Consider the following 11,584-nt stretch of genomic DNA (forward strand, 5'->3'; position numbering starts at 1 on the left):
CCAGACAGAGAATACAGAATGCCTGCCCAGACGTGCACAAAGGTTACTGAGCAAAGTGGCCACCTGAAGGTGAAAGACAGAGGGCCAGGGTCAGCAGGACTCCCTGAGATGGAGCTGTATCTCAGGGTCATGATGAGCCCCAGTGTCATGGAGGTAGGGATGGAGTGGTGCGTATGTGTCTGCGGGTGTACACACACACACACACACACACACACACACACACACACACACACGCCTAAGTCCTGCATATACATACATACATACATACATACATACATACATACACACACATATATATAAACACACACACACACACACACACACACACACATATATATACATACATACATACACACACACACACACACACACACACACACACACACACACATACACACACACCTGTGATGGCCAAAGGAGATATGGGGTGTTCTGATCTATCCTTTTCCACCCTTGGAATAGGGCCTCTCACTGTCCTGGTTGATCATTGCCACCTTACACAAGCTAGAGTTACCTGGGATAAGGAATCTCGACTGAGAAGTTGCCTCTGCCCGACTGCCTGTAGACAGTCCATGGTGTGTTTTTTCTTGGTTAATGCTGTCTGTGGGGAAGCCCAGCCCACCGTGGACAGTGTCATCCTTGGAAAGGTGGTCCTGGGTGGTGTTAAGAAAGCAGGCTGAGCAAGTCAGGAGGAGCAGGCCCCCTCCATAACATCTGTATCAGTTCCTGCTTCCAGGTTCCTGCCTTGAGTTCCTTCAGTCATGGAGCATGACTTGAAGACTGTGAGAAAAAGAAGCCTTCTATCCCCCAGTGGCTCGTGGTCATGGCGTTTACCTTGGCAATGGAAGCCCTAACTAAGAGAGCCCAGAACCCCGGAGGCTGCTCTTCCATGCCCAGTAGCAGAAGTGTACCATGGAGGCTGTAATGCCTCTCCCTCTTCAGACAATGAGTAGAGACAATGAACCCTCCAGAAGGTTTGCATCACAGGTTTGAGCCTCACTGGGTAAAGAGTTAGACTGGCAATCTCATCCCGTCCCACCTTTAATAATAATAAATAAATCTGATCCTACATCTGTGCTGCTCCTAAAGACCTGGAGGTTGGGTTGTTGAGATGCCGAAGTGGGTAAAGGTACTTCCTGCAGGTCTACCTACCTGAGTTCGAGCCCCAGGAACCAAATCCTGCAAGCTCTCCTTTTACCCTCACATCCAGTCTATGGCATTTGAGTGTACACACACACACACACACACACACACACACACACACACACACACACGCATGCATGCATGCGCAGACACGTAAAAAATACTTCATACATACATACAAACAAATAAATAAGTGTGGGTGGTTTTTTTTTTTAACTTTAAAGACCCTGGCAAGCATCCAGAAGACCACTTTGGAAGGATCACTCGGGTCAGGGAAGTTTCCTACAGCTAAATTACCCCAAATTACAAAGTGCATGCAAGCACACTTATGGCCAAGAGTCAGCAGACAGCAGAAAGAGCCGATTGAGTCAGCTTAAAACAGGATTAAAAGGGTCTAAGCGAAAAGCGACGGGTGATAGAGAGATGAGGTAAAGAGGCGTGACTTGTGACTCGGAGGGGGACATTGCAGCAGGGGAAGCCAACAGAAGAGAGCCCTGACTCAAGGGGGTGGTAGTTGGCAAGTACTTGGGACCCAAGAGTTGTATGACTTTCCAAAGGGCTGGAGGAAGCCTCGCTACACCTCAGATTACAAAACTCCAGTTTAATGACACCTTAGTGCTCAGAAAACTGTAGGTCCTGTCCCCAGCACCTCAAGGCACACAGAAGCGGCCATCAACCAAGAAGCAGAAAGGGTGTATGAGAAATGACAAGTGTGGATTGTTAATAAATTGCCGATCACAAATGAGACATGAATGTATTCCTGGAGAGAGCTGTGGTGAACTGCAAACAACTCGAAAAGAAATAGAAAGCGGGGACTGATCCCCAACCCCTCAAAAAGCAGGAAAAAGGGGGGCAGGGCGGGAAATGGAATGGAATGGAGGTGGGAAGCAGAGGGGGACGAGGAGGGGGAAAAGACAGTGAGTGAGAGGGAAGAGAGGCTCACTCTACCCAACTGATCTAGGCTGGAGCATGTTTACAGTTTGGATTTTACCAAACCCTGGAGGGCTGGGTAATCCTTGGCATATGTAAATACGGAATCCGATCCATATACAGTCTATCAACCTACGTCTACCCAAAGATAATCATTAACACACACAACATTTGCATATTGAAAGAGGAAAGTTTCCTGTGTGTGTTTGAGCATATACTCCGTGTGTGTGTGTGTGTGTGTGTGTGTGTGTGTGTGTGTGTGCGCGTGTGTGTGCGTGTGCATGCTGTGACACAATTTTTGAGAGTTCTCTCCTACCATGTGAACCTTGGGATCAAACTTAGGACATCACACTTGGCCACAAGTGGCCTTTCTGCAGTGAGCCATCTTGCTGGCCCCATAGTACTAAAGCTGGACTCACCTATTTTTCTTTTTAAATGTATTTCCTAGAAGATTTTAATTAAACATGGCGTACATTCAATTTCTATTGTACAGTACTAATCTAGAGAACACAGGAAGATTCAAAAGGGAAACCTTAAAATTGGGAAGGAAAGGAAAGGTTTCACTTACAAGTGGTATAACTAAGTAAAGCATCTATGGAGTCAAGGGGATTCTGACAGCCTGATCACCAGGTCCTTGGGAGCAGCACAGATGTGGGATCAGTTTTAAATCCTCTCTATGGCTTGGTGTTAAAGGTGGGGTGGGATGAGACTGTCAGTTTAACTCTTTGAAGCCTAGTTGGCGCCTGGCAGGTGGCACACGGAACTTAACTAAACATTGGCACTGAGAGGTTTGGAACTACGACCTGTAAACACATACACCATTTACAGGAGCAGCAAACACTGATGAGGGACAGGGGCTTAGCTCAACTGGCAAAGTGCTTGCCACTCACGCACGAGCACCCAGAACTATGCTTGGACTCCCAGGGACAGCGTCGGGCGTTGCGTGCTGGGGAGACAGACACAGAAGGAGCCCTGGAACTTGCAGGCCACCATGCATAGTTTAATCAGTAAACTTCAGGTTCAGGGAGAGACCTGTCTCAAAAAATAAAGCGGAGATCAATTTAGGAAAACCCCCAAAGCCAACCTCTGGCTTCTCCACACGTGCACAGACGCTCACTCACACTCACATAAATACAAACCTAAGGACCTGTGACATACAACTGCTGACCTAACAAACCAAGCCGTACCCCACGTTCATGAGCAACAAGAGACAGAGAAGGATTACTTAGAAATGGCATGAACTAGACATGGTAATTAGCATCTCTTTAAACAATTTTTTCTTCCAGAAAAGGAAGCTGAGCAAAGGAGAGAAATATGCAAATAAAGAAGAAACATTGGTGTCCGACATAAGGAGAATACAGATTACAGCAATATCAGTCATACGTATTGGATTGGCAAAACATATATATGTGTGTGTGTGTGTGTGTGTGTGTGTGTGTGTGTGTATATATATATAAAATAAAATAAAATAAAACCATGAATCAAGCTTCACATAAGGAGATGAGGAACCTGCCTAGCTGCTTTGCAGAACAATTTGACAACATCTACTAAAGCTGAAAAGGTGTGAATACGAGACAAGCCAGCCATTCCTGTTGAATGATGGTGTGTATGTATGTGGGGGGTAGGGGGGTATGTCGTGCATACACAAACTAGGAACCAAGTGTCATGGCCAGAGGACTCAGAGGACTACTACTTGTCAGAGTCAGTTCACGACTATGTGGGGCCTGGGGATCAAACTCAGGTTGGCAGGCTTGGTGGCAAGCCCCTTTGCCCACTAAGCCATCTTGCCAGCCCACAAGAAAAAAACTCTGCTCTCACACCTGGCCTCATGATTTAAAAAGTTTATAAAGACACAGATAAAGAAGTACATTTTATGTCACCGAGTCTCTCTTTCACACACACATGTGCAGGCACATACCCAAAATGCAAAAAGTGTCACAAAACTGCACACTGTCTTGTAATGCACTGTGATGATTTTTATTTCGTCTTTCCAAATGCTATTAACTGGGACTGGGAGACGGCTCCATTGGCGTGAGGATCTGAGTTTAGAGAAAAAGCTAGATGTGGTAGACCACACCTGTAGCTCTGGTTGGGGTGGGAGTAGGATTCTGGGGTCAGTGAGAGCCACTGTCTCAAAAAAAAAAAGTTCAGGAGTCACTGCATTAACCTTTGACCTCCACACATAAGCATATACATACATTGAATTGTGGACACATATTAACACTCACACACATATATTACAGACATGTATATAAACATACATGCACATACTATAAAACTACACACACACACACACACACACACACACACACACACACACACACACACACACAGTGTACTAAGCACAAAACTGATTTCACAACCTCCTGTCCTCAAGAGCTCCCTCTCTGTGGACGTGGGGGAGGCCCTCCGTCCATGGCAACCACATATGCAACAATAAACACTGGCGAGCAACTTAAGAAACCCAGTTAACTCTTTTTCTGTGTGCTTGAAATATTAAATATTTAAATGTATCCAGTCAAGTCTAACTGTGGACGAACCATCGCCATCTGCAGTTCCTCATCCACAGATTCAAGTTCTACAGACTGAACATGTGTCTGGAAAAGAAACTCTTGGGAGGCGGAGACGCCTGTCAGGAAAGTGCTTGCCATGAGAACCTGTGTTAGGATCACATACAAAGATGGGTGCTGTGCCGTAACGGCAGCCCCGGGAAGGTGGTGGGAAAGGGATTCCTGCGGCTCAATGACCAGTAAGGTCTAGCCTATTTGTGACACCAACAGTGTCCATGGTCATGTGTGAGTGCACACCCAGGCATACATGCATGCATATACATAGACTATGGCGGCAATGATGATGATGATGATGATGGTGGTGATGATTGTGGTGGTGGTGGTGGTGGTGGTGGTGATGATGGTGGTGATGATGATGATGATGTGATGAAGAAATCTGAGTCAGGCGGCCTGCTTTGACCTCTGGCTACTAGCATCTACTCCACATCCACTGAAGCAGCTAGCTACCTGGGTGTTTGAGGGCTGCCCTCAGTTGCCTTTAGAAGAAAGCCTGGCATTGACTTCCAATTGAATTTTAAACTCTGGTTTGTGGATTCTTATGAAAGAGAATCTTAAATCCAAAGGCCAAGTGTCCCTAAATGGCCCGCCTGTGTCCCAGCTGCCAGGGAGGAGGTTTGGGGAGCTAAGGGGACACTTGAGGCCCAGGACTCTTGGCACTGCTCAGCTCCATTGGTGACCACAGGGGTGGAGCACAGCAGGAAGTGGCTGCTCTCATTGGAGCATGGAGGGGTCTGCTCATCCATGGTTAGGGGTTGAAACCTCCAACCCACCTTCTTGTTAAGCCCTGCAAAGAGCCCTGTTTCTCAGGCTGTTCTAGGTGGGGGAAGCGGGTCTCAGAAAGGGACAGTGACTTGTCTAAGGTCACACAACTGAGGAACGGATAAGGGAAGAGTTCTCAGTCTATGAAGAAGTGTCCTTTACCCACAGAGCTGGCACTGGTGGGCCATAGCACTTAAGGTCTTCTCCAGGGCCTGGACCTCCAGCCACACTGCCTCTACAGCCTTGGAATCCCAAGGGGAGAGAGGCATCTCAAGAAGCAATGGAAAATGGGGGAAGTTCACAGGGACAGTGGGGGCAGAGAGGGACAAAGGGGAAGGAGAAGGACACTATGGAGGTTTCAGGTGAGGCTGAGAGAGGAAGAGCCCCGAACCATCCAGGTTGGTACAACAGAGCAGGCAGCCACCTCTGTTACCCCAAACCCTGTTACTTCATCTGCCTCAGGGCTGAACACACACCATGACATCACCATTCAAGGGAAACAAGCCTGTACAGTGTCTCCAGCCAGCATACCCAAGCGTAACAGAAGAGAGTTCTAGGAGAAGTGGCCACCGACAAGGTCCCCACCATAGAAGGACAGCAGAGAGAAAGGGGGGCATGCACAGCCCCAGAATCTGCCTCCTCTCCTGGGCCTGGCTTGTCCAATATAGTCCATGTGTACCCTCAGGAACTCAGCAGCCTAGGGGCTGGGGATAAAGTGATCTGGTCACAGATCCGAAAGGAGGAAGGAAAGCCATCAGTCCGAGACCCACATCTGTCCAGCCGAGAGCTAGCTTCACACAGAACAGCAAAACAGCAGCCAATGAGGGCTGCAGCTCAGGGCCGGCTGGAACCAGAAGATCCACTGTCCTTCAGGGCACACAGGGAGGTTGAATCTCCCAGAGGGATGACTGTGGAGATGGTAACTGATATGGGAGCTACTCAGTGCTCACCACCCATCTGCCCCAGCACCAGGCTCAGGCAGCCCTTCCTGCCCGCTCTGTCATCTCGGATCCAAGAGGGAAGTTTAATCTTCTGTTCTTGATGTCAGTCTTACCACCCAGGGCACAAATGAAAGACTCACATGCTCTCAAGGTTCACAGACAACAGCATGTGCAAGAGTCATGGTCTCCAATGCCCTCCAGAGGAATGTCACCACTGCCTGCAGGCAGACACAGACTGGGGACCAAGCCACTCTAATTCTCCTCCACGGAGTGAGAGACGCATTCCCACGGCCCTGCTTACTGCTGATGAATGAAAAGGCTAGGCCTGGGGAGATGGCTCAGTCAGTGGCCTTGTAAGTGCCAGGAACTGAGCTCCATCCCCAGAAAGCTGGTCATAGAGATGTGCAAGTTCAATCCCAGCACCAGGGAGGTGGAGCCAGGAGGATGCTGGGAGCCCGCTGGTCAGCTAGCTTAGGTCAGTGAGTTCCAGGGTTAGAGAAGAGTTCTTATTTCAAAGGACAAAAAACAAACAAACAAACAAACAAACAAACAAAAAACAACAAAAAACTAGCAAACCAAAACCAACCAAACAAAAAACAACCACCACCAACAAAACAAAAACAAAGCAAGCGAACGAACCAACCAAAAACCAAGCAAAGGGGCTAGAGACATAGAGTAGAGGGGCTCAGCCATTAAAGCTCTTGCTTTCTTGAAGAGATGGGGTTTGAGTCCCAGCACCCACACTGTGCAGCTCGCAGCTACCAGTAACTCCAGATGCAGGGGATCCAATGCCCTCTTCTGGCCCCCAGACACCTGCACTCATGTGCACAGACATATAACTAATATAACTAAACAGAAATAAATCCTTAAAAAGAATAAGGTGTAAGGTGAGGGAGGAAGGTGCCTGGTACCAGTCTCTGGCTTCCCTGTGTGTGTGTGTGTGTGTGTGTGTGTGTGTGTGTGTGTGTGTGTGTGTGTGTGTGTGTGTGTGTGCGTGCGTGCACGTGCGCACATGCACACCAATGTGTACACATCACGTATGTACATGGTCAAGCATACATACACATATAGCACATGAACATGAAAAGAGGAGGAAAGAGGGAAAGATAGAGGGGGGAGGGAAGGAGAGAGATTTCCATGTTACCCGTGCATAACCATATACTTAAATCCTCAAAGATTGCCTCTAGTACCTCAGACAGCATGAATACTGTGGCCATGTTCCTACTCAGCAGGCACACGCACAGACACACACACTCCTGGCTCAGTCCTCAGGCAAGGGACCTAGGGAGATGGTGACTGACTGTACTTTACTGACCACTCCCAACCAAGAGAACGAACTCGAACACCTCAGGCTTGGCTCTTACTTCTCCGACTTAAATGCCTGTGGCTTTACCCGGAAAACACAGGTGCCTCCCTGTATGACGTCAGTGCCCTCGTGGTCACTCGGCTGTCCAAAGACACCTGTCCCACACCACAGGCACTGCCCGTCTCCAGGGAGGTCCAGTAGCTGTGGCCTGGGCCTCTGTGCCATGAAGTGTTTTTCCATGGGAGGAGTGCTTGCCTATTCCACACCAATGCTGGGATGACAGTTCCCTGGGGAAGGGGGACTCAGCATCAGACATGGAGATGGTGTAGCCTCAAGGTTCAGACAGACAGACAGACAGACAAGGGGCCCAGAGACAATGAAGGAGAGAAAAAGGAGAGTCAGGGAGGGAGGTGAAAGAGGAAGAAAGAAAAGGAGAGAGATGGAAAGAGTGGGGTAAAAAACGGGGTTGAAGGAGGAAGTGCAGGTGGCAGTATCAGGCAAGGAACAGAGAGGACTGGGACACCAAGGCAAAGTGAAGGGGACAGACAGACAGACAGACGGAAAGACAGCAAATAGAACCAGCATAGAGAGCAAAGAGGGTAGGATGGAGTCAGGTGAAAAGGAAAGATATTCTACACAGAGGGGCCCTGCTCTGTTCCTCTACAATGGCCTGTGTGCCCATATCACCTTCCTCATCTTCTTAAAAATGACTGCACTATTTTAAGTGTGGGGGTGTTTTGCCAGCATTTATGTCTGTGCACCACAAGTGTTCCTGGTGGCCATAGATGGTAGATGATGTCAGATCACCTGGACTGAAGGAATATGCATGTGTGTATGTGTATGTATACACGCATATACACACATATAACACATATGCACACATATACACACATATACATATATATATACCCACACATATATACACACACATATACACACATATACACATGTGTCCGCATACACCAGGGGAGCCTGAGCTCATCCCCATTGTCCTCACTCTGGGCCGAGGGCTCCTAAGTGCCTGTCACATGCTGCTGGGGCTCAGAGACAGGGCAGAGGCAGGGAGGAGATAGGAACGCTCTGAGGGTAGAAGGAGCTGAGCTGTTTAAATGATCTCAGGAGGCGAGGAAGAACACGACACTTCCAATAGCAGCACTGCAAACTTGTGTTCGGCCTGCGCGGCACATGCTAGGACTAGAGGTGAGAGATAAGCTCACACCTAAGGACTGTTGTGTAAGTAAAAAGTTCATAACCTGGCACAGGTCAGCCGCAACCTAGTCAGCAGCAAACACTATTCCCAAAGCAACCAAGGCTATCATGCAAAGCCTCTCCACCCCTCAGTGGCCTCTAAGCAGTCTTGCACACAAGTGCATGCACAGTCAGACACACACAAGCATATGCACCCTGCCCATAGCCATTCGAAGACACCCCGCCCCCCAAGACCTATATGTGACCCATAGTACCCGCTAACAGGGATGGAACTCTACTGGGAAACCTGCACCCCACCCTGGTCTCTGAGCACCCCAAAGACCCTAAGAAATGCTCTCAGTGAACCAGAAGTGGAAGCAACATAAGCAGGAGGTCTGGAGATCTCATACAGCCCTCCTGCACCACACTGAAGCCAGGGGTCTCTTTCTACCAGGCTTGCCCCCCTTCTCTACTTAGCAGACACCTGGGAAAGTGGTGAGGCACCCTATTATGGGATGGTGATGTGGGCCAATGAGGGTAAGACCCTCCTGTCGGGGGCATTGATATGCATTAGGAGTCAAGCACACCCTACTATCAACTTGGCAGGGCCAACAGCCATCTTGGAGACAAACCTCCTGGTCTGTGAGGAACTTTCCAGATTGAGCTGACTAAAGTGGGAAGACCTGGCCTGACTGTGGGTGGCTCTATTCTCTGGGCTGGGTCCTAAACTACAAAAAGAGGGGGTGGGGAAGCAAACTGAGCACCAGCATTCATTTCTCTGTGACTACAGATGCAAGATCACCGGCCACTCCAAATTCCTGCCACCATGCCTTCTCTGCCACTACGCACTGCGTACCCTTAAACTGTGAGCCAAACTAAACCCTCCCTTAAGTCACTTTGCTGGGTGTCTTGTCACAGCACTGAGTGAAGTAGCTAACACAATCCCGATCCCAAACTGGGACAAAGATGGCTCTACAGAGACACGGCTATAGGCAGAGACGCCAGGTCCACGTGGACTACCGTGGAGAACTCCTTGGAAGTCGGGTGCTGTTGAACTGCACAGCTGATGTGGCTCTGAGGACACAGTTGTGCACATGTGTTAAATGTGTGAGGTACGAAAGAGCCAGGTATGTATGCAAGTGTTCCAATGTGTGAGGGGTGTGCACGGGTGTGTGTGGATACGTATGACAAGGATGTACACCCATATGTGACTGCCAATGTGTGTGGATTCAGAGGGTGCACATATGTGATAATAGTTGGTGGCTGTGTACATGAAAATACACAAATGTGTGTGTGTGTGTGTGTGTGTGTGTGTGTGTGTGTGCACGCAGCACATATGTACAGGGGGTTTGGCTGAGGTATGTGTGCATGTAGATTGCATTTGACAAGTAGGTCCGTGAGAACCTGTATGTAAAGGCTGTGCGTGTTTCTCTAGTGTGGAGTGTGAAAGCACATGAAGTGTGTGGTCCAGCCCAGCCTGGTGAGCCAGGGACACCTTCTGGAACAGTTTTAAGGAACAATGACTATGGACAATCACTTAAGGAAGCTGGCAGTCCCAGAGAACAGCAACTTAGAATCCCCTTTAACACCAGGAGAAGTGGAGTGGGGCCAGCAAGGTGGCTCAGGGGGAAGACTGCTTGCTGTCAAGCCTGAAGACAACTTATGCTCTGTCCCCAGAAGTCGCATGGCTGGGGGCAGAAAGGACTCTACCCATACAGTGGCATGCGACCCTTCTCCCCATCTGAAAAAAAGTGTCATCTGAGGGAGGAAATGGAATGACTCCATAATCTGCAGCATCTGACCAACCCTGTCCTTGCTTCTACTTCGTCCACATTTCATTTAGGAGCGTATTTTCACCCTCATTATCAACACCACCAGCAAGTGTTCTCTGTGTGGCTGGGGTTATGACAAATGAGTGGGAATTTAACTTTCATTCCTTTCCACGGTCCAGACCTGGAGAAGACACAGGGAACAGTAGGAAAAGAAAAAAAAGAAGGAAAGAAAAAGGCATAATGACCCTGAGGCTGCACACACAGCTAGGGCAGGGAAGAGGCAAATTCACCTTTCATTTGCTGCCTCCCAAAATCACCTCAGCCACTGTAACTTGTGGGATCCAAGCTCCCATCACAAATGGAAAAAAAAGAATCACTTAAAATGTCTAAAGTCATTGAGTTCCTAACCTCTAAACCTTAGCATGTTTGTGGGGTTGACAGCTCAAATGATAAAGACAAGGCAAGGGAGACAGGACTCCAGCAAGAGGTCGGCTTCACAGTTATATCCCCTCCATCTACAGCAGCATCTCCTCAGGACGGCCACCGGCCCAGGGTTTCCAACCCCAGCAGGCCTCCCTCGCAAATAAAACAAGATGGGGTCACGCCAGGGTATGAGGTCTTAAGGCTTTAAAAAAAAATCCATGGGGTTGGGGATTTGGCTCAGTGGTAGAGCGCTTGCCTAGCAAGCGCAAGGCCCTGGGTTTGGTCCCCAGCTCCGAAAAAAAAAAAAAAAATTCATGAGTCTTCAAACCAACTCCATACAGACTCTTAAATTATTTCGTTATTCTTTAATTGTGGTGCAAGAACTGGGGCTGAAGCTCGAATGGTAGCCTGCTAACCTTGTAGGCACAAGGCTGTAATCTAATCCCCAGCAGCGCCTAAGCCAGCTGTGGCAGTGCACATCTGTAATCCTGACGCCTGGGCAGTACAGGCCACAGGATCAGCAGTTTAAGCTCATCTTTGGCTTCGTACTTT

The sequence above is a fragment of the Rattus rattus genome, chromosome 10, assembly GCF_011064425.1.
Source record: "Rattus rattus isolate New Zealand chromosome 10, Rrattus_CSIRO_v1, whole genome shotgun sequence".
NCBI lineage: Eukaryota > Metazoa > Chordata > Mammalia > Rodentia > Muridae > Rattus > Rattus rattus.